Genomic DNA, 23,075 nt, shown 5'->3' on the forward strand with positions numbered 1-23,075 from the left:
ATTAATTTATTTTATGGGTTATCTGGATGTATTGAACAATTCTTTTGTGATACGGTCCTCTGATGAATATTTTGTGTAAGAGATTTCTTTGAGAAGTGTAAGGTATTGTTCAGTAAATCACTCTGCCATTTGCCTTGATATGAAAAGAAAGTTTTGAGTACTATCAGAAGTGAAATAGATCTTATCTGTTAGATCTATGAGATTCTTAATACCATCAGTGGAAATGAAAATTAATAGATTTCCCAGAGTAAACACAGGAAACTTTCCAAAATCTCCTTTAACACTGAGAAGCTATGGATGGGTAGTTAAAAACATGATAAATTAAGGTATCTCTATCATACTTTGGCAATATCTCTATACTTGTGTGTGTATCTTTTTCAATATGAGTGTATTTATGGATTCAGAAATTTTATAACAATCAGACACACTGTGAAGACACTACTTATCATTTCATTCAATTTTCCTCAAATATTTATTGAATACCTACTATGTGCAAAACACTGATTTAGATGATGGAATTACAGCAATGAATAAAACAGACAAAAACCTCTGACTTCATTAAGTTTACATCTAATAGGGTATAAAACAAAATAAACAAGTAATTGCTCTGTCATGCTAATATTCCAATATGTTTTGCCTCAAATATGAAATCCCTTTTATTCTGAAGTTAGAAAGCAGGACCCTTGGAAAAATAAATTTGCCAGCCTATATTTAGCTGTCCTTTCTCTATTACACACTCTCTGAACATGGAAAATATGGTTACATTAGAAAAAATTAAAAGCCTCTGCATGGAGAAAGTGTTCAAAATACCTTTTATTTCAAATGTATTTTTATAGATCTCCTGTAAAGTAAAGACAAATATAGGGGTTGATAATGTCAGTAAAATAGCATGAAGCAAAGCAGCTTAATTGCTGTCTATTCTGTTATTCTAAGGATGTCTATTTTTGAGAAGTGAAATATTTTATTTGGATAAGTCATAGTACGAGATGATGGATACATATTGACTTACCCTATTAAATCACTGTGATCCTAATTTTGTACTTAATGGTTTCCTGAGTTGAAAACCATGATTCCCTGAATATTTACCTTGTATTCAGAAGGTTACATAACTGTGTGATCTGACATAACAAATGTTTATAAACTGGTAATTTAATGGTCTCTATCCCTGGCCTTTCCTTTGAGCTCCAGATCCATATATCCAATCCCTTACTCAACATCTCTTCTGAACATGTCCACTACTGAACTCCTGAACATTTCAGCCCCACTCCCAAACCTCTTCATCCAGTGTTCCCTACCTCAGAAATGGTACTACCTTCTAATTAGTTACTCAAGTCAAAAACTTAAGAATTATCCTTGATATATTTTTCTCTTTCACTCTTAAACCACTTCATCATCAACTCTTGCCATATCTATCTCAAAGTTATATTGTAAACATACCCACCTCTCAATCTGGACTGCCCCCGTAATCTCTTGCCTAGACTACTACAATAGGCCCCAGCTCGACCCTTGATTTATGCTTGCTTCTCTCCAGTCCACTGTAGAGGAGAGTAAACTCTTAAAAATTCAAATCTAGGGGCATCTGGGTGGCTCAGTCATTTTAGCGGCTAACTCTTGATTTCAGCTCAGGTCATGATCTCACAGTTTGTGAGGTTGAGCCCTGCATCAGACTCCACACTGTCAGCACAGATTGGGATTCTCTCTCTCCCTCCCTCTCTCTCTGCCCCTACCCTGCTTGTACTCTGTCTTTCAAAATAAATAAACTTTTTTTAAAAAAAGATTTAAAAAATTTTTAATTCAAATATAAGGGCACCTGGCTGGCTTAGTTGGTGGAGCATGTGGCTCTTGGTCTCAGAGTTGTGAGTTCAAGACCCACATTGGGCATAGAGGTTACTTAAAAATTAGATCTTAAAAAAATTCAAATCTAATTATGTCCTCCCCTACCTAAAATCGACATGATTTCCCATTACTCTTAAAATACACTCCAAAATTTTAAGCATGGTCTAAAAGTCCCTGCTGAACTCTCCAGGCTCTTCTCATACCTGTCACCCTTCTCTCTCTAAGCTCCATCCATATTGTCTCTCCTTCATTTTGTCTGATACACCATGCTCCTTCCTTCTTCAGGGCCTTCATTCATGTTCTTCCATATTCCTGAGGTATACTTTTGTCCTTCTTCTCCCTTTCTCCTAGCTTAATCCTACTCATTTTGCAGTTCATTCAGAATATCACTTTCTCTTGTAAGTCTTCATCTAATCCTCAATCTACCTTAAGTCTCCTTTCACCCTATACTTCTCCTTTGTTCAACTTTTCATGATTGGAAATATCAAATTACTTATGCAGTTTCTTATTTTACATCTGTTACCCTCCTAGGAGGTGAGTTATGCAAAGGCAAGGGCCATACCTATGTTTTTCATCATTATATTTCCAGTACCATCATTCAGTGCCTAGCATATAGTAGGCACTGAAAAATATCTGCTGAAATCCCACTTCTGGGTATATATCCAAAGCAAATAAAATCACTATCTCAAAGATATATCTGCACTCCTATGTTCATTGCAACATTATTCACAGTAGCCAAGATATAGAAACAACTTCAGTGTTCATCAAGAGATGGAGATATATATATGTGTATATATATATATATATATATATATACACACACATATATATGTATACACACACACACACATATATATATATACACACACATAGATACATATATGTTTACATAGATTTATACAAATGAATATTAATCATCCCTTAAATAGAGAAATTCTGCCACCTGTATTTTTTTACATAATATATTTAGGAGATCCTGTGTTCTCAGAACATATAGGGACACCTCATTTTTAATGCTTTCCTATAATTCCATTGTATGAATATGCCATGATTTTACTTAATATTCCTCTATTGATGGATATTTAGTTTTTTCCTACAACAAATGATATTGCAATGAACATCATTTTCTTGGAGAGGCAGTATAGAATAATGGTTATGAGTTCAGACTCTTCGCCAGACTTCCTAGGTTGGAGCCCCAATTTTATCTTCTACCAACTGAATGGTCTCAGATAAGTTACTTAACATTTCTTAACCTCAGTTTCCTCATATGTAAAATTGCAACAATAATATAACTTACCCTCCATGGGAGTTATGAGGGGTAAATAAAGCCCTTAACACTGTATTTGATGGTAGTAAGCACTCAATAAATAGTAGCAGCAGCAGTAGTAGTGGTAGTAATAGCAGCAGCAGTCATTGTGAGCATGTGGGAGATACCAACTTCCATCAATCAGATTGGCAAAAATGAAATTATTTGATAGCATACAGTATTGATAAACTTCTGAGGGAGCAAGCTCACTCATACAGTGCTAATGGAAGTGGAAATTGATACAATTTGTTGAAAGAAATTTGGCAGTATTTGTCAACATTTTAAATGCATATACTTGGTGATTCAGCATTTTCTCATTTTAAATTTATCCTGCAGACTAGTGAATTGTTTTATTCATATGTCAAATGACATGACACCATATTGATCCTCTCAATATTTCTCTGACTTTTGGGTTTTAAATTCATGTGACCAAAACAAAACTTTTCATGTTAATAGTTATTTTTGACATGTGGTATTATAGAATATGTAATTATTTCTTAAGTAAAATACAAATTCTCTCCTTCCCTAATGGCTTGGGAATTGAACATATAAGCATATTTAAGAAAGGCTTATATAAATTCAAGGACTGTAAAAGTTAGTACTATGAGGGTAGGGATCTTTGTTCACTGACTCCTAAGCATCTAGAAGATGCCTGTAATTGAATAAGAGCTTAATAAATGTTTCTTAAATGCTGAAGGAGTGGATATCTAAAATAATCCCCTATGAAACACCTTTCAGTGCCATGGCCAGCCTTTTTCCCAAAGTGTCTTCTGGGGAAAAGTAATTCTGTAGGATGTTAATAGGGGTTGCACTATCAAATACAATTAGAGAGCAATAAAAGTCAAATGGTTTCCTTACTGGAGGATTCTTCAGATATTTTATAATAAATATACATGTGAGCTATGAAGATTTCTTAATAACCTTAAAAAAATTTTAGTATACTTGACAAAATAACTTTTAAAGGAAGAACATACTTTGGGAAACACTAGGCTGGACTATTGGTCTAACTCAGAATAACATTTCTTGTGTGTTTCACAGATGATGTTTTTGTCCCACCATCATTAAGACACAGCAAAAAAATTTCTAGGAGTGATAATGGGACCAGATGGACCAGAACTATTACATACATACTCGTTCCAAATGTCAGTGTTACTAGTACAGTTTAAGATCCAGCAGTCATATAATTTTACACACCCATGTGTGCACACACGTACACACACAAATTCAATTCACTACCATGGAATCTCATTCTTACTATATTGTAAACAACCAAACTTACCAGACACTGATCTAGTATAAACTAAAGTAAGAGTGCCAGATAAACCACAGATACTCTAAGTTTATCTTTAAGTTTACAAGAGCTTCTTAGAAAATAGTTATGTCTGTATGAATGTGTATCTCTTAACACTGTGAAAAACAAGCAATAACAGTTAAGGAAGTAAATTATTAACTCCTTAATACAAGTTTCAGACTTACAAAGGAAAAACTTTTTTTAATGCAGAACTAATGTTTGAGCTTGCTTTGATTTAAAAATTTTCTATCTCTAACCGTGTGGTTGTAGTGATAATAAAAATTCATGAGCACAAGTATTCTGGACAGTAAAACATAGGTGGAAGTGGAGAAAATCCAGTCTACTGGAGAATAACCTGAAACTACCCAAAGTTGTACTTTTGTGAGCATACGCACTCTTTGAGGTATACCCAGTTGAAGTCAGCTTGGACTTTTCCATTTCAAATATATACAAATATTATCCCATCATACTATTTTCTGTTGTATAAAATTCAGGTTCTTTGAGTTCATGTTCATTTCTACCTTTCAACGATAATCAATGTTGTGAGAGCAATTATTTCCACTATATCAGAAGTATGTTTTAAATACGAGTTTTAGTATCAAAATGATTATTTGTACTATTGTATTTGTCAGTTTATTCAATACAGAAATATTCAGAATACATTTGTATTTTTTTTTACTTTCCTTGCAAAACAAAACAAAAAAGCTATGAATAACTTGGTGGGAATTTCACAAATCCTTACAGATAGTCTTGCTGTTCTTCTTGTAGCTGTTTAATTGTAATGTCAGTAATAGAAAACAACATACCAAATTTTGCATGGATGAATAAGCACATTCAATAAGGAAGATTTAATAGAGTAAATCTAATACTGGATTAAACATTTTCTGCATAACAGACCATAAAATGGGCATTTATTTTACCAATGGATCCTTGGCATTAGAAGTAAATAGAAGTGCATACCAACGTAATTAAACTGAATATTCAGTGGCCTGATTGCAAAGCTTTCCTACATTTTGTTGTGGTAGCATCCTGTTAATTAGAATTGTCTAAACATAATCAAGCACACATATTGAAAAAGTTACGTATAAACATTTCATTTGCATTTCATCATTCAATAAAGCAATTTGTTATATTATCCTCAGAGTTTGAACATAGTAAACTTTCTGTATGATTGCACAAAGTAAAAAATTCAAATATATGGATAGGGTGCCTGAGTGGTTCAATTAGTTAAGCATCTGACTCTTGATTTCAGCTCGGGTTATAATCTCACAGTTTGTGAGTTCAAACCCTTCATCAGGTTCTGCACTGGCAGCACAGAGTCTGCTAGGGATTCTCTCTCTCCCTCTCCTTCTGCCCCTCCCCCACTCACACATGCATACATATGCTCTCTCTCTCTCTTAATTTCTCAAAAATAAAATTAAATTAAAATAAATTAAGAATGGGCTACCTGAGTGACTCAGTCAGTTGTGTCCTACTCTTGGTTTCGGCTCACATCATGATCTCACAATTCGTGAGTTTGAGCCCCACATCAGGCTCCATGCTGACAGAGTGGAGCCTGTTTTGGATTCTCTCTTCCCTCTCTCTCTGCCCCTACCCCACTCGCATGTGCTCTCCCTCTCTCTCTCTCTAAAAATTAATAAACTTAAAAACATTTAAATATAAGGAATGAATGAATGAGTGAACACATGAAAACTGCAATATGGGATGGGTTCACATTTGAATAATATTTGATTTTTCATTTTTCATTAAAAAAATCTTTTTCTTAAAAATGTTTGCTTATTTATTTTGAAAGAGAGAGATAGAGCACAAGTGGGGAGGGGCAGAGAGAGAGGGAGACAGAAATCCCCAGCAGGCTCCACGCTGTCAGTGTAGAGCTTGATACAGGGCTTGAACTCACCAACCCTGAGATCATGACCTAAGCTGAAGTTGAACACTTAACTGACTGAGCGACCCAGGCACCCCATAATAAGAAAAAACTTAATTTAAAGATATATTTAATCTCAGAGGGTGAATTATAAATTTGCTTACAAAACCTCATATCAAAGTTTTTAACATGGCTATTCATAATAAAATTTTCAAATATTCTATAGTTTGTACTAATAGTCTCTCTTATTACTTGTATTTTATCAGTATAGTTTTTTTTACTATAATGCATTTATGTTGTTTTTCAATGCAAAAGCATTTTTAATTAATTAAAATTTCTCAGAAAATAGTTGAATAACCTATGATTCAGAACTTTTATTTTCTTTAATCCTCAAGGGTAATGTTTTATTCAGTCAATGTATGACTCAAACCATTAGGAATAGAGTCATTTCATGTTTGGACTAACTTTGTGACAAGTTTGACTATAATGAGGGCATTTGAACTATATTTTATATTCTTTATAGGTACAAAATAGGAGTGTGGAGAGAAATATATGAAATACCTGCTAAAAAGCAGGAATTGTCTCTATATTTCTATAGTACTAATGTCTACCATCGCCACTATACCTTCTCATGGATGCTTTCCCTCCTTCCTCCTGCCAAAAGGCCACAGTCATGTTTTAAATGCCACATGACTTCAAGCCTCTAACCATAGTTGATTGAGGACAAAGAATAAAGCTGACCCAAGAGAAACCATGGCTTGCAAAGATTTATGCCTAAACTTGAGGCCTGTTTTAAAAAGATAACCTGAGCCAATCAGACTCCCTTTTCAGGAAATTCTAAATAAATGACATAGAAGATGCAGTATAAGAAAAGCCAAAACAAAATACTGAGATTCGACTTCACTGTAAGGTGAGTTGGAGCAGCCATTATGTAAGGCATCCATCTTTTGTATGCACTTAATCAAGATAGGTACTAGAGGAAGTCAACTGCTAAAGAGAAAGGAGAGTAGAGGAGATATGGAGAGAGGAGTATGATTGCCATGAGAGCAAGAGCAAGTTCCTGCCCGGAGAGAAGAGTTGTGATCTCTGTCCCATGAAGATCAGCTGTGTTTTGTTTTATCCTTCAATTCCTGTAAACTCCAGTGTATCCTTACAGTAAAACCCCCTTTTCTTCAGGTAGCTTGGATTAATATTGAGACAAAAAGAATTTTGTTTAAAAGATTTTAGGGGCGCCTGGGTGGCGCAGTCGGTTAAGCGTCCGACTTCAGCCAGGTCACGATCTTGCGGTCCGTGAGTTCGAGCCCCGCGTCAGGCTCTGGGCTGATGGCTCAGAGCCTGGAGCCTGTTTCAGATTCTGTGTCTCCCTCTCTCTCTGCCCCTCCCCCGTTCATGCTCTGTCTCTCTCTGTCCCAAAAATAAATAAACGTTGAAAAAAAAAAAAGATTTTAAAGTGCCCATGTAGCCAAGAACAAATTAGTACACAGGCCCTATAAAATAAGAGGCAGTTAAAGACAGTTCTTTGTAAACTATTTCTCCACCTGAAAATTACAGCTTAAAGAGGTTTTAAAATTATTTTTTAATGTTTATTTATTTTTGAGAGAGACAGAGTATGAGCTGGTGAGGGGCAGAGAGAGAGGGAGTCACAGAATCTGAAGCAGGCTCCAGGCTCTGAGCTGCAGCACAGGGCCCAATGTGGGACTCAAACTGTGAGATCTTGACCTGAGCCGAAGTAGGCCGCTTAACAGACTGAGCCACCCAGGCACCCCTGAAAGAAGTTTTTATTAGCACTATTAAAATGCTAGAAATATTAGTTCAAGTCTAAATAATGCTCAAGAAATCATAGGATAAAACATATTTTAAAAAAAATTGATCTCTCCTTTTGCCTTCAGCTCATTTCATAGCCAAATTACTCCAGGCAGCTGGAAAAAGCTATTTTTATTCTTAAAACCTCTGGGGAAGTGTATTTCATTCTTTTTTGCCCATTTATTCATGGTTAGGAATCTCTGCCACTGCAATATTGGTTTCTGTAATTTTTAATGTTAAATTTGGAGTAGTAAGTGATGTATTAAAATATTAATATGACATCATGACATGATTGAAAATAAAACAACTAATGCCAATTCATCCTAGCATTCAAACCTCCATACAATGCTCCCAATATAAGCATGGTATCATATGGAGTCTGTCAGAAATAGTATATATTATATATAACTATCAAAACACATGAAATTAGCTGCATTAATGGTGAAACCTCAGTTTCAGTCCTAATTACTCTACAGTAGTATGCAAATTACAAGTATTCATCAAGATGGGAAAATCAAAACTGTGGCAGCCAGCCAGCCTCCAAAATGGCATCAATGGGACTCATATCCTGGAAGTCATGCCCTTGTGCAGTCCCTTGCCACATAAAATCAGCTAGCCTGTGTAAAAATAGGATTTTGTGGAAATGATGAAGTTTGACTTTAGAGGACAAGTCATTTAAGACATTGCAATTTCCACCTTAATCTGTCTAGGATCTCTTGCTCTGGGAAAAGTCAGCTGTCATTTCATGAGAAATTCCAACAACTCTTTGGAGAGGTCTGTGTGGTAATAGCTTTTGCACATATGCAGCAGGGAACCAAGGCCTCTTGCCAGCAGCCATGTGAGTGGTTGATCCATCTTGGAAGTGTATCTTCCATCTCCAGTTAAGCCTTCAGATGACTACAGCCTCAGCTGCCATCTAGACTGCAACCTCATGAGAGACCCCAAAACAGAACCACTCAGCTAAGCTACTCCTGAAATCTTGGTTCATAGAAACTGTGAGATAATAAAGGTTTATTCTTTTAAGACACTAATTTCTTTTCTTTTTTAAAAATTGTGTAGTTCTTTAATGTTTATTTATTTTTGAGAGAGAGAGACAGAGATAAAGCAAGCAGGAGAGGGATAGAGAGAGGGAGACATAGAGAATTCCAAGCAAGCTCTGTCCATGCTGTCAGCACAGAGTCCAACACAGGGCTTGAACTCACCAAACCGTGAGATCATGACCTGAGCCGAAATCAAGAGTTGGACCGACTGAGCCACCCAAGTGCCCCTAAAACACTAATTTCTTAGGTGGCTTTGTTATGCCCAGAATTCATGATCCCCAAAGACCGCCAGGAAGCCGAGTCCGATGTAAAAGCAAAAGAGCCTTTATTGGAGCTAGCTCGAGCTCAATCCCCTACCTGCACCAACGCAGCGGTGAGATACGGTGAGATACCGGGGAGAGAGAGCGAGTTTCAAAAGGACAAAGGTTTTATTGGGGCAGTTGGTGAGGTAATGGCTGTGGCCTCAGCCCATTGGCTGGGGAAGGGTCCGAGTCCTGTTAGGCAGGTGAGCGGGAGGTTACTCAAGGGGAGGAGGCGTGGTCAAGGTGAAGGACACAGAACAAGATGGAGTTGGCCGGCATAGGCCCGCCCTTTCAGCTTCTTATTCAGCATTTGGTAGCTAGTAAAAAAATAGCACTGTAATCTGAAGATGACATTTCAATCATGCTTTCTCATGGTGAGAGCTGCCACTGCTACATCCAAGAAATCTATGCCCCATCCCATCCCAATGATTTAGTCAAATCAAGCCCTAATCTAACCTTTCCAGCATTATATACCACTACTCCTCCACTACCTATACTCTGATCCAGCAAAACTGGTCAATTCACTGTTTCCTGAACATTTTTATGTCTCCATGTATTAATTTTTTTCTCTCACTGAAAAGCATTTATTTTTCCTATCTTTATTGTAAACTCACACATTTCCTTCAGAATCCCTCTGAGCTGCCACCTGCTTCATGCAAGCTTTACTGATGATCTCTGAAATTGGTTTATATATCTTCTTCCATTTAAGTCCTGTATTATTGGAGACTATGTTAGTTGCAAGTGACATAATCCCACCTCAGACTAGCTCAAGCAAAAAGGACATTTACTGAAGGGAAATTGGCAGTGTAATAAGAGAACACTACGCTTGTGTCATCCCATGAATACAATTGGATAACTATAAAATCATCTTAAATACCCCAGAAATTTATCTGAAGATTGGCAGAACAAATTCCAAAACTGAAGGTAGAGAAAGGCCACATCAAAGAAGGTAGAAAGTGCACAGATGCAGTTTGAGAGAGAAATGGTTCGTGGCTGCTGCATTGGGGAGGGAGCCACAGTTGCATAGAAGGGCGAGACAGACTAGCACACAGGGGAGTGTATGGGGGGAAATAAATCCTCATAGGAATTTTCTTGGAAAGCACAGGGACTAAATTTCGTGAGTTCTTGCAACCAGTGAGGGTTAAAACCTGAATTTTTAAAGGTTAGCAAGCATGGCTTGAATAGAGCCTGAGGGCATTGGGGCTGTTCTTGGAGAGAAGGCAGGGCCAACAGCCCATGGACATGCAGCATGGAAACAGCAATCTGAAGAGTGACTGGGGCACACAGTGGGGAGGTTATTTGCTCATCTCAGAGTGTGTCCCAGAGAGGCAGCATTCATAGAGAGACCCCTCTCAGAACAAAGGAACTGACAGGTGCCATTTTCTTACCTTACCCTTCAGCATAAGCACAGGACCACCTGCGGGAACCACCGCACAGCAGATACTCGCTACCTAATTTTCTTACAACAAACCCTACCTCCCACACTCTAGGTGAACCCCCCCTTTCCAGTCACACTTGCCTCAGTCCCAGCATGGCAGGCCCCCTCACCCAGAAGACAAGTTTAAATACCTGCCTACACCTCATCTCCTGACTCAGGAAATTTGCAGGGCCTTGGTTCCAGCAGCAGTGACAACTGGTCTTATTTCACAAGCAGACCAGAGCACATCTGGTAAGATTGCACCACATTTAGGCCAGAGACCCAACACTGTCCACAATAAGCAAAGAGAGCCTCTGCAGATGACTGGCCTGAAGGATAAAGTAGTCAGCACAAAACAGCAGCATGCATGCAGCACACATTGGAGACACTCCTGGTGCACCAGGATCTGGGAAACATGGGACACTACATGGCAGGGCACTATAGGATCTCTTCTTCATAAGGCTATTATCCTCAAGAATAGGAGACATAGGTGACTTTCATAACATAAAAAAGCAGGATCAGAAACTTAGAAAAGATGAGAAGACAGAGTAATTTATCCCAAATGAAAGAACAAGACAAGTCCATAAGATATAAGTAACATGCCAGATAGACAATTTAAAGTAATGATCATATATACTCACTGCATTTGAGAAAAAAAATGGAAGGCATCAATAAGACCCTTAACACAGAGATAAGGAATAGCATAGCAGAGTTAAAGGGCTCAATAAACAAAATAAAAACATTACTGATGGAATGAACAGCAATCTGGAAGATGCATAGGAACAAATTAATAACCTAGGAGACAGAGTAATGGAAACTAATCAAGCTGAACAAATGAGCAAAAAAAGAATTATGCAAAATGAGAATAGGTTTAGGGAACTAAGTGACTCCATCCAATGTAATAATATTTGTATTATAGGAGTCCCAAAAGAAGAATAGAGAGAAAAAGGAACATAAAATTTATTTGAAGAAATAATAGCTGAAAACTTCCCTAATCTGGTAAAGGAAACAGATACCTATGTCTACAAGGCACAGAGAACCCTAACAAATTCAACAAAATCAGGTGACACCAAAATATATTGTAATTAAACTGGCAAAATATACCCACAAAGAAAAAAAATTTAAAGAAGCAAGGCAAAGGAAGACAGTAACATATAAGGGGAATATTGTAAGATATCTAATATCTCAAAATATCACTGGATTATTAAGCAGAAACTTTCCAGGCCAGAAGGGACTCAAATGATATATTTGAAGTGCCGAATGGGAAAAATCTGCACCCAAGAATACATTATCCAACAAGGCTATCATTCAGAATATAAGGAGAAATAAAGAGTTTCCGAGACAAACAAAAAATAAGAAGTTAATGACCAGTAAACCAGCCCTGCAGAAATATTAAAGGGGACACTTTGGAAAGACCAAAAGTGACAGTATGAAGGTAGAAAACACAAAAGCCATAAAGAGGAATATGTCTGTAAAAAATCAGTCAAGGAACTTACAAAATAAAAGGATTTAAAATATGATACAATATACCTAAAACATTGGGAAAGTGAGGAGTAAAGAATGGGTTCAAATTTGAAAGACCATCATATGAATATAGACTGCTATTTGCAAAAGATGTCATATAAAGACCTAATGGACACAAAAAATAAAAAATAACTAATGAATATGCAAAGAATAAACAAATCTAAATATATCACTAAAGAAAACCAGCAAACAATGCAAAAAAGAAAGACAAGAAAGGATCAGAGAAAATCTTCAAAATCACTCAAGAAAGAAGTAATAAAATGGCAACAAGTACAAATCTATCAATAATTACTTTGAATGTAAATGGACTAAGCAATCAAAAGAAATAGGGTGACAGGATGGATAAAAAAAACAAAACTCACTTATAGGCTGCCTACAAGAGACTCATTTAGACCTAAAGACATCTGCAGATTGAAGCTGAGGAGATGGAGAAACATTTATCATGCAAATGGACTTCAAAAGAAATATGGACTAGGAACACTTATATTGGACAAAGTAGAATTGAAAACAAAGACTGTAACAAGAGACAAAGAAGGACACTATATAATAATAAAGGAGAAAATCCAACAAGAACATATAATAATTGTAAATATTTATGTACCCAACATGTAGCACCCAGATATACAAAAAGTTAATAACAAATGTATAGAAAATAATGGGTATAATACAGTAATAGTAGGGGAATTTAACACTCCAATAACATCAATGGACAAATCATGTAAATAGATAATCCACAAGGATAATGACTTTGAATGATACACTAGAACGGATGGATTTAACACATATATTCAGAACATTCCACCCTAAAACAATACACATTCATTTCAAGTACGCGTGAAACATTCTCCACAATAGATTACATATTAGCCCGTAAACAATCCTCAACAGGGTGCATGTCTAGCTCAGTTCATGGAGCATGCAACTCTTGATCTTGGGGTTGTAAGTTTGAACCCCACCTTGGGTGTAGAGATAACTTAAAAATAAAATCTTAAAAGAAATAAAACCTCAACAAATTTGAGAAGATCAAAGTCATACCATGCACCTTTCTGACCACAATGCTGTGAAACTAGAAATCAATCCCAAGAAAAAATCTGGAAAGACCACAAATACATACATGGGGGTTAAATAACAAGCTACTAAACAATGAATGGGTCAATGAGGAAATAAAATTTAAAAAAAAAAAACCCATGGAAACAAATGAAAATGAAAACACAAAATGAAAACAAACCTTTAAGATGCAGGAAAAGCAGTTCTAAGAGGGATGTTTATAGTAATATAGACATACCTCAAGAAGCAAGAAAAATCTCAAATAAAAACCTAATCTTACACATAAAGGAACTAGAAAAAGAACAATAAAACCTAAAATGAACACTATAAAGGAAAAAATAAAGATAAGAGGGGAAATAAATGATATAGACACTAAAAAAACCAATAGAAGACATCAATGAAACCAGGACGAGGTTATTTGGAAAAGTCAATAAAATTGAGAAACTTCTACCCAGACTTATCAAGGAAAAAACAGAAAAGACTACATAAAATCACAAGTGGAAGAGGGGAAATAATAACAAACACCAGAGAAATACAATTATAAGAGAATATTATGAAAAAATATATGCCAAAAAATTGGACAAATTAAAAGAAATGGATAAATTCCTAGAACCATATGAACTACCAAAACTGAAACAGAAAGAAATAGAAAATTTGAACAGGCTGATAATCAGCAAAGAAATTTAATCAGTACCCAAAGCTCCCAACAAACAAAAGTCCAGGACCAGAGGGCTTCACAGGTGCATTCTACCAGACATTTAAAGAAGAGTTAATACCTATTCTTCTCAGAATATTCCAAAAAATAGAAACTGAACAAAAATTTCCAAATTTATTCTATGAGGTCAGCATTACCCTGATTCCAAAACCGGATAAAGACAACACATAAAAGAGAACTACAGGTCAATATCTCTGATAAACACAGATGCAAAAATCCTCAACAAAATGTTAGTGAATCAACTCTGACAATGCATTACAAATTATTCACCACAATCCAGTGGGATTTATTCCTGGTTTGCAGAAGTGGTTCAATATACACAAATCAATCAAAATGATACATCACACCAATAAAAGAAAGGATAGAAACCATATTATCCTTTCAATAGATGCAGAAAAAGCATTTGACAAAATACAACATCCATTCATGATAAAAACTCAACAAAGTAGGTATAGAGGAAACATACTTCAACATAATAATGGCCATATTTGAAAAACTGACAGCTAACATCATCCTTAATGGGCAAGCACTGATAGCTTTTCCCCTAAGATCAGGAATAAGACAAGGATGTCCCCTCTCACCACCTGTATTCAGCATATTACAGGAAGTACTAACCACAACAATCAAACAACAAAATGAAATATCCAAATTGGTAGGGAAGAAGTAAAACTTTCATTATTTACAGATGACATTATACGATCTATGGAAAACCTTAAAGACTCACCAAAAAAACTGCTAGAACTGACAAATGAATTCAGTAAATTTGCCAGATACAAAATCAATGTACAGAAATCTGTTCCATTTCTATACATCAAATGAAGCAGCAGAAAGAGAAATTAAGAAAACAATCCCACTTGCAATTGCACCAAAAATAATAAGATACCTAGGAATAAATTTAACCAAAGAGGTGAAAGATCTTTACTCTGAAAACTATAAAACACTGATGAAAGCAATTGAAGAGGACACAAAGAAATGGAAAGACATTCTGTACACGTGGATTGGAATATTGTTAAATATTGTTAAAATATTGTTAAAATGTCTATATACCCAAAGCAATCTACACATTTAATGCAATCCCTATCAAAATACCAACAGCATTTTTCACAGAGCTAGAACAAACAATCCTAAAATTTGTATGGAACCACAAAAGTCCCCAGATAACCAAAACAACCTTAAAAAAGAAAAGTGAAGCTGGAGGTATCACAATTCTGGACTTCAAGTTATATTACAAAACTATAGTAATCAAAACAGTATGGTACTGGCTCAAAAATAGACACTTAGATCAATGGAACAGAATAGAAAATCCAGGAATAGACCCAAAATTCTATGATCAACTAATCTTTGACAAAGCAGGATAGAATATCCAATGGGAAAAAGACTCTTTAGCAAATATTGTTGATAAAACTGGACATCAACACACGAAAGAATGAAACTGGACCACTTTACTACACCATACACAAAGTAAATTCAAAACAGATTAAAGACCTAAATGTGAGATCTGAAACCATAAAAGTCCTAGAATATAACACAGACAGTAACTTCTCTGACAGCAGCCATAACAAGTTTTTCTAGATAAGTCTCCTGAGGCAAGGGAAACAAAATAAAACTGAACTATTGGGACTTCATTAAGATGAAAATCTTCTGCACAGCAAAGGAAACAATCAACAAAACTACAAGGCAACTTACAGAATGGGAGAAGATATTAGCAAATGACATATCTGATAAAGGGTTAGTATTCAAAATATATGAATAATTTATAAAACTCAACACCCAAAAAACAATCCAATTTAAAAATGAACAAAAGACATGAATAAACAGTTTTCCAAATCATCCATATGGCCAACAGACACATGAAAAGATAGTCATCATCACCATCAGAGAAACGCAAATCAAAACTATAATGCAATATCACCGCACATATGACAGAATGGCCAAAATCAACAACACAGGAAGCAACAGGTGTTGGCGAGGATGTAGAGAAAAAGACACCCTCACGCATTGTTGGTGAGAATGTGAACTGGTGGAGTCACTGTGGAAAACAGTATGGAGATTCCTCAAAAAGGTAAAAATAGTACTACCTTATGATGCAGCAATCACACTACTGAATATTTACTGAAATAATACAAAAACACTAATTCAAAGGGATATATTCACCCCAATGTTTATAGCAGCATTATTTACAATAGCCAAGATAGGGAAGCAGCTCATGCGTTCATCAATTAAGGTTAAAGAAGACTTGGTGTATACACACACACACACACACACACACACACACATATACACACACACACACACACACATATATATATATACATTGTGTGTATATATATAGTGTATATATATACATATATATGTATATACCTACAATGGAATATTATTCAGCCATAAAAAGGAATGATGTCTTGCCACTTGTTATGTCATAGATGGAGCTGGACAGTATAATGCTAAGAGAAATAATTCAGTCAGAGAAAGACAAATACTATATAATTTGACTCATATGTGGAATTTAAGAAAGGAAACAATTGAGCAAGGGAAAACAGACCAACCAAGAAACATACTCTTAACTATGGAGAGCAAAGATGTGGTTACCAGAGGGGAGGTTGTTGAGGTATGGTTTAAATAGATGATGTGGATTATGGAGTGAATTTTTTGTGATGAGCACTGGGTGATGTGTAGACTTGTTGAATCACTATATTGTACACATGAAAATAATATAATATTGTTCTTGGGGTGCCTGGGTGGCTCAGTTGGTTGAGCATCTGACTTCAGCTCAGGTCATGATCTCACAGCTCGTGAGTTCGAGACCCGTGTCGGGCTCTGTGCTGACAGCTCAGAGCCTGGAGTCTGCATCATATTCTGGGTCTCCCTCTCTCTCTCTGCCCTCTCCTGCTCATGCTGTCTCTCTCTGACTCTCAAAAATAAATGAACATTAAATATATATATATATATATATATATATATATATACTGTTCTTAATTAACTGAAATTAAAATAAAAATTTCAAATGCATTTGTTGATTCACATAACAAGATATGGAGGTGGCTTAACTATGACTGAATCCTGAGACTCAAACTCAAACAATGCCATTCATTAGTTCTCTGTGTCTCCCTTTCTTGGTCGCCCTCTCTCTATCTCTATCTCTATCTCTCTCTCCCCCATTTCTTGGTCCTGATTCCCCGAGTACCTGTGAAGATTTCCTTTATTCCATAGGCAGTCTCTTTGTTGGGGAAAATAACTGTTAGAAAGATACACATTAAACCCTTACAGTTTGTTATTCAAAAGTAGTCTCTCCATCTCTCCCCAGGTCCCTATATAAGGGCAGTCCTTGATTGTTCCTGTCATCAGGGTCTCAGCAGAAATTGAGGGCACACTCAACCTTGGTAGTTTATTGTCAGAGTTTGGGGAAACCTGCATAGAATCTTGCAGCAATTACAACAGAAGAGAGCTTTTATCATGTCTGGACAAGAATTGGTAAGAAGCAAGAAGAGTTAGCTGTGCTCAGAGAGGGTAGCTATATGGAGAAGGCCACCTGGCAAGTGTTGTTAATTCAGTAGATGATTGTAGCCAATTCACAGCAACTATGAGAGGAACAGAGACTAGACCTATGTGGTTGTAGTATGGAACATGGAGAATTTTCTTAAAATGAGACTTTCAAAGTAGGTTATGGTGAGATCCTGAGGGACTTCGAATGGAAAACTAATTGTGGATTTTATATATATGTAACTGGAAACACGAAGCTTTTTGTATGGGAAAAGATATAATTATATCCTTAGAAGAAAATGTTGCTTGTGATATGAAGATTATAGTAGAAAGAGCAGGAGGTAGAATGATCAGTTAGGAGGCTATTGTAATACTTTAGAAAAGGAAAATGCTGAAACCAGAGCAGTGGCAGAGAGAAGGTAATGAGAATGAATTTGGGAGACACATAAGTAGAAAAGACAAACCAGTCAGTATATTGTGGGTGAGTGTGAGGATAAGTGAAGAGAAGTCAAACTTAACCCTAGATAATTAGAGAATGACAATGAAACCAAAGATTTTATCAAAGCTACCACATTGCTCAGTTTTAGGAGGCACCATTCACATTGTGAGCTATGTGAAAGGCATCCTCTGGAGTAGTATTGCACATAGATTTCACAGTCTGCTCAACTGTAAGTAAAAGTCCTGGCTTCTGTATCCTTCCTGTATTGAGAAAGTACCATTTCTGAGGCACCTATGTGGCTCAGTTGATTGAACGTCCCACTTCAGCTCAGGTCATGATCTCATGGTTCATGAGTTTGAGCCCCACATCCAGCTGGCTGCTGTCAGTGCAGAGCCCACTTCAGATCCTCTGTCCCCCTCTCTCTGCCCCTTTACCACTCACACTCTCTCTCTCAAAAATAAAAATTAAAGACAGAAAGTACCATTTCCTATTATTGACCAATGGAAGTTTTAATGACACTGATTGCTGAGATGACAAGTAACCTATATAGTAAATGGGGAAAATGTGAGAGAATAAAATTTAGGTTAACAGCAAGTTAACAAGTAAAGTTGAATAACAAGCAAAGTTGAATCCAGTGAAGTGACTAGGGCTGTGTTTAAATATTATTTACATATTAGTTTACTATACTGTTTTATTTGCATTGTTATAAGAAGCAGTTGTTTGGGACTAATAGGCTTTCAAACTAGTGTTTCCAGGGTCAAGCATAAAGCAGAGTTTATCAGTTTATTGAGAAATAATTCATATACCACAGAATTAATCAATTTAAGGTGTATAATTCAATGGGTTTTTAGTTTATTCATGGAATTGTGCAATAATCAAGACAATTTCATCACCTCAAAAAGAAACCCCATACCCATTAGCCATTACTCCCTTATCCTTTTTGGCATCACTCCCACCCTACTTCTCAGCCTCTATAAACCACTAATTTACTTTTTATCTGTATAGAGTTCCCTGTGCTGGACATTTCATATGAATGGAATCATACAATATGTGATATTTTGTGACTGACTGCTTTCAAATTCCAATGTATGGATATACAGCAGTTTGTTTATCCACTCATTTAGGGATGGGCATTTAGATTGTTTTTATCAACCCATTACTCATAATATGAGTAATGCTGCCATAAATAATCATGTACAAGTTTTTGAGTGAACGAATATTTTCATTTCTTTTAGGTATATACCTAGGAATGGAACTGATGAGTCATGTGGTAACTTCATGATTAATGGACTGAAGAACTGCCAGACTGTTTTCCAAAGTGACTGAACCATTTTATATTCCCGCCAGCATTGTATCAGGATTCTTATTCTCCACAGCTTTGCTAACACTTGTTGTTATCTTACTTTTATGCTAGCCATCCTAGTAGATGTGAAATAGCATCTTTTTTTTTTTTGAAATAGCATCTTATTGTTATTTTTATTTACATTTCCCTAGTTGTTCAGGTCTAGTAGCAGAACTTCAAACCAATCCTCACATTTAGGATAAAGCAAAGGTTATTTAAAAATCTCGAGATCAGTTTATTTAAGATATATTTACATCATTTCTTTGAGTATATTAGTGAGAAAGAATAAAAATTTCTTAAAGGATACATTACGTAGACCTACTAGGTTCAAGACACTAACAGAGTGTATAAAAAGATACACAAATGAGTTATAATACTAGGCATTAGATGATAAATGCCACTATAAAGAAATAAACAAAATGTCATGAACATATAAAGGAAGGAACTCTTCCTTATCCCCAGAGAGCTGGTAGAAATCTTCAATGAAATTAAACTATAAAGTATATGCTTGAAGGATAGGGATGAGGTCTGTGTGGCCATAGCTAAATACACCTGTCTATACTTATTTATATAAAGATTTTTAAAGTAATAAAACATATATTTTGGGTATATTTATAATTGTTAAGTGATAAAGCCAGGTTTTTCCCTTTTTAATTTTTTTAATTAAAGAAAATTCTATGTACTTTTAAAAATTTAAGTGATAGTTTAATAAACATGTCAAATTTATTGCTGCACATAGTTGAGCTTTCTTTTGTCTTTACCTGGGGTGGAGAAATGGGAGAGGGGTGTGGCATGTGACCTGACTACAAAATACCTTTCACAATCCCTTATTTATTTTTTATTGAAATATAATTCATACAATATGTTATAAGTTTCAGATGGACAACATAGTGATTGAACATTTATATACATTATGAAATGATCACCATGATAAGTCTAGTTACCATCTGTCACCAAACATAGTTATTACATTACTATTGACTATATTCCCTATGCTATGCATTATATCCATGTGACACTTATTTTATAACTGGAAGTTTGTATCTTCTAATCCCCTTTACCTATTTTGTCCATTCCCTAACCCCTATCTCCTCTGGCAACTGCCAGTTGGTTCTTTAACTTGAATTTAATTTTTTTTTAATTTTTTAAAAGTTTATTTATTTATTCTGAGAGAGAGAAGAGACAGAGAGAGAAATAGGGGGACAGAGGTAGAGAGAGAATCCCAAGCAGGCTCTGCACTGTCATCACAGAGCCTGTTGCTGGGCTCAGTCCTGCAAACAGTGAGATCATGCCTGAGCCAATATCAAGAGTCAGATGCTCAGCCAACTAGTCAGGAGGCACCGCTTAATTAACTTGAATTTAAGGAAAAAAGAAGAAAATAAGGATACTACCTGGGCTTGAGAAAAGTATAGAGGAAATTAGAGAATCCCTTACTGCAGAATTAAAAGAACTAAAATCTAGTGAGGCAAAAATATAAAAAGCTATAACTGAGATGCAAAACCCAATGGTTGCAATAATAATGAGGATGGACAGAGCTGAGGAATGAATCAGTGATATAGAAGATGAAATTATAGAAAATAATGAAGCTGAGAAGAGAATAAAGGTATTGGATAACAAATGTAGACTTAAGGAACACAGCGACTCCTTAAAATATAATAACATTAATGTCATAGGATTCCCAGAAGAAGGGAAAGAAACAAGAGGTTTATTTGAGCAAATTATAGATGAAAACTTCCCTAACCTGAGGAAGGAAATACACATCAACAAAGTCCAGCCATCACCAAGACATATCCTAGTCAAATTCATAAAATACACAGATAAGGAAAGAATCCTGAAAGCAGCAAGAGGAAAAAAGACCTTAACTTTGAAGGGAAAAACAGATCAGGTTCACAAATCTGTTCAGAAACTTGGCAGGCCAGAAGGGGTGGCATGATATATTCAACATGCTAAATGGGAAAAATATGCAGCCAAGAATACTAATCCAGCAAGGCTGTCATTCAGAATAGAAGGAGAGATAAAGAGTTTCCCAAACAAACAAAACCTAAAAGAGTACATGACCACTTAACCAGCCCTGAAAGAAACATTAAAGGGGACTCTTTGAGTGGAGGAAAAAAGACAGAAAGGAACAGAGAACAACACCAGAAATACCCAATTTACAGGTAGAACAATGGCACTAAATCCATATCTTTCAATAATCATTGTAAATGGAAAAGGGCTAAATGTCCCAATCAAAAGACATAGGGTACCAGAATGGATTAAAAAAAAAAGATCCATCTATATGCTGACTACAAGAGACTCATTTTAGATCTAATGACACCTGCAGATTGAAAGTGAAGGGATGGAGAACCATCTAACATGCTAATGGACAACAAAAGAAAGTGGGAGTAGCCATACTTATATCAGACAAACTAGATTTTAAACCAAAGACTGTAACACGAGATGAAGAAAGGCATTATATCATAATTAAGGGGTCTATCCATCAAGAAGTTCTAACAATGTAAATATTTATGCTCCCAACTTGGATCACCCAAATGTATAAATCACTTAAAAACAAATATAAAGAAACTCATTGATGATGATACATTAATAGTAGGGCACTTTAACACCCCGCTTACAACAATGAGAGATCATCTAAGCAGAAAATCAAAAAGAAAACAATGGCTTTGAATGACACACTGGAACAGATAGACTTAACAGATACATTCAGAACATTTCATCTTAAAGCAGAAGAATACACATTCTTTCAAGTGCATATGGAATATTCTCCAAACTAGATTACATACTGGCTCAAAAATCAGTCCTAAACAAGTGCAAAAAGATTGAGCTCATACCATGCATATTTTCAGACCATAACACTATGAAACTTGAAGTAGACTGCAAGAAAAATTTTGAAATACCAGAAATGCGTCGAGGTTAAAAAACATCCTACTGAAGAATGAATGTGTTAATCAGGAAATTAAAGAAGAAATAAACAACACATGAAAGCAAATTAAAATGAAAACACAATACTTCAAAATCTTTGGGATGCAGAAAATGCAGTCCTAAGGTGGAAGTATATTACAATACAGGTCTACCTCAAAAAATAAAAGTCTCAGATATATAACCTAACCTTACACCTTAAGGAGCTAGAAAAGGAAAAGCAAGTGAGGCCTAGAGCCAGCAGAAGAAGGGAAATAATTATGATTAGAGCAGAAATAAATGATACAGAAACTTAAAAAAATACAGTAGAACAGATTAAGGAAACTAAGAGCTAGTTCTTTAAAAGAGTTAATAGAATTGATAACCCCCAGCCAGACTTTCAAAAAGAAAAGAGAGTACCTAAATAAATAAAATCACGAATGGAAGAGGAGAGATCACGATGGAGCACCACAGAAATGCAAATAATCGTAAGAGAATATTTTGAAAACTTATATACCAACAAACTGGGAAATCTGGAAGAAATGGACAAATTCCTAGAAACATGCAAACTACCAAAACTGAAAGAGGAAGAAATAGAAAATTGGAAAAGACCCATAATGAAGAAATTGAATCAGTAATCAAAAATCTCCCAAAAACAAAAGTCCAGGTTGAGATAACTTCTCAGGGGAAATTCTACCAGTCACTTAAAGAGGAAACGTACCTATTCTTCTTAAATTGTTCCAAAAAATAGAAATGGAAGAAAAACTTCCA

Source organism: Leopardus geoffroyi, chromosome X, assembly GCF_018350155.1.
Source record: "Leopardus geoffroyi isolate Oge1 chromosome X, O.geoffroyi_Oge1_pat1.0, whole genome shotgun sequence".
Lineage (NCBI taxonomy): Eukaryota > Metazoa > Chordata > Mammalia > Carnivora > Felidae > Leopardus > Leopardus geoffroyi.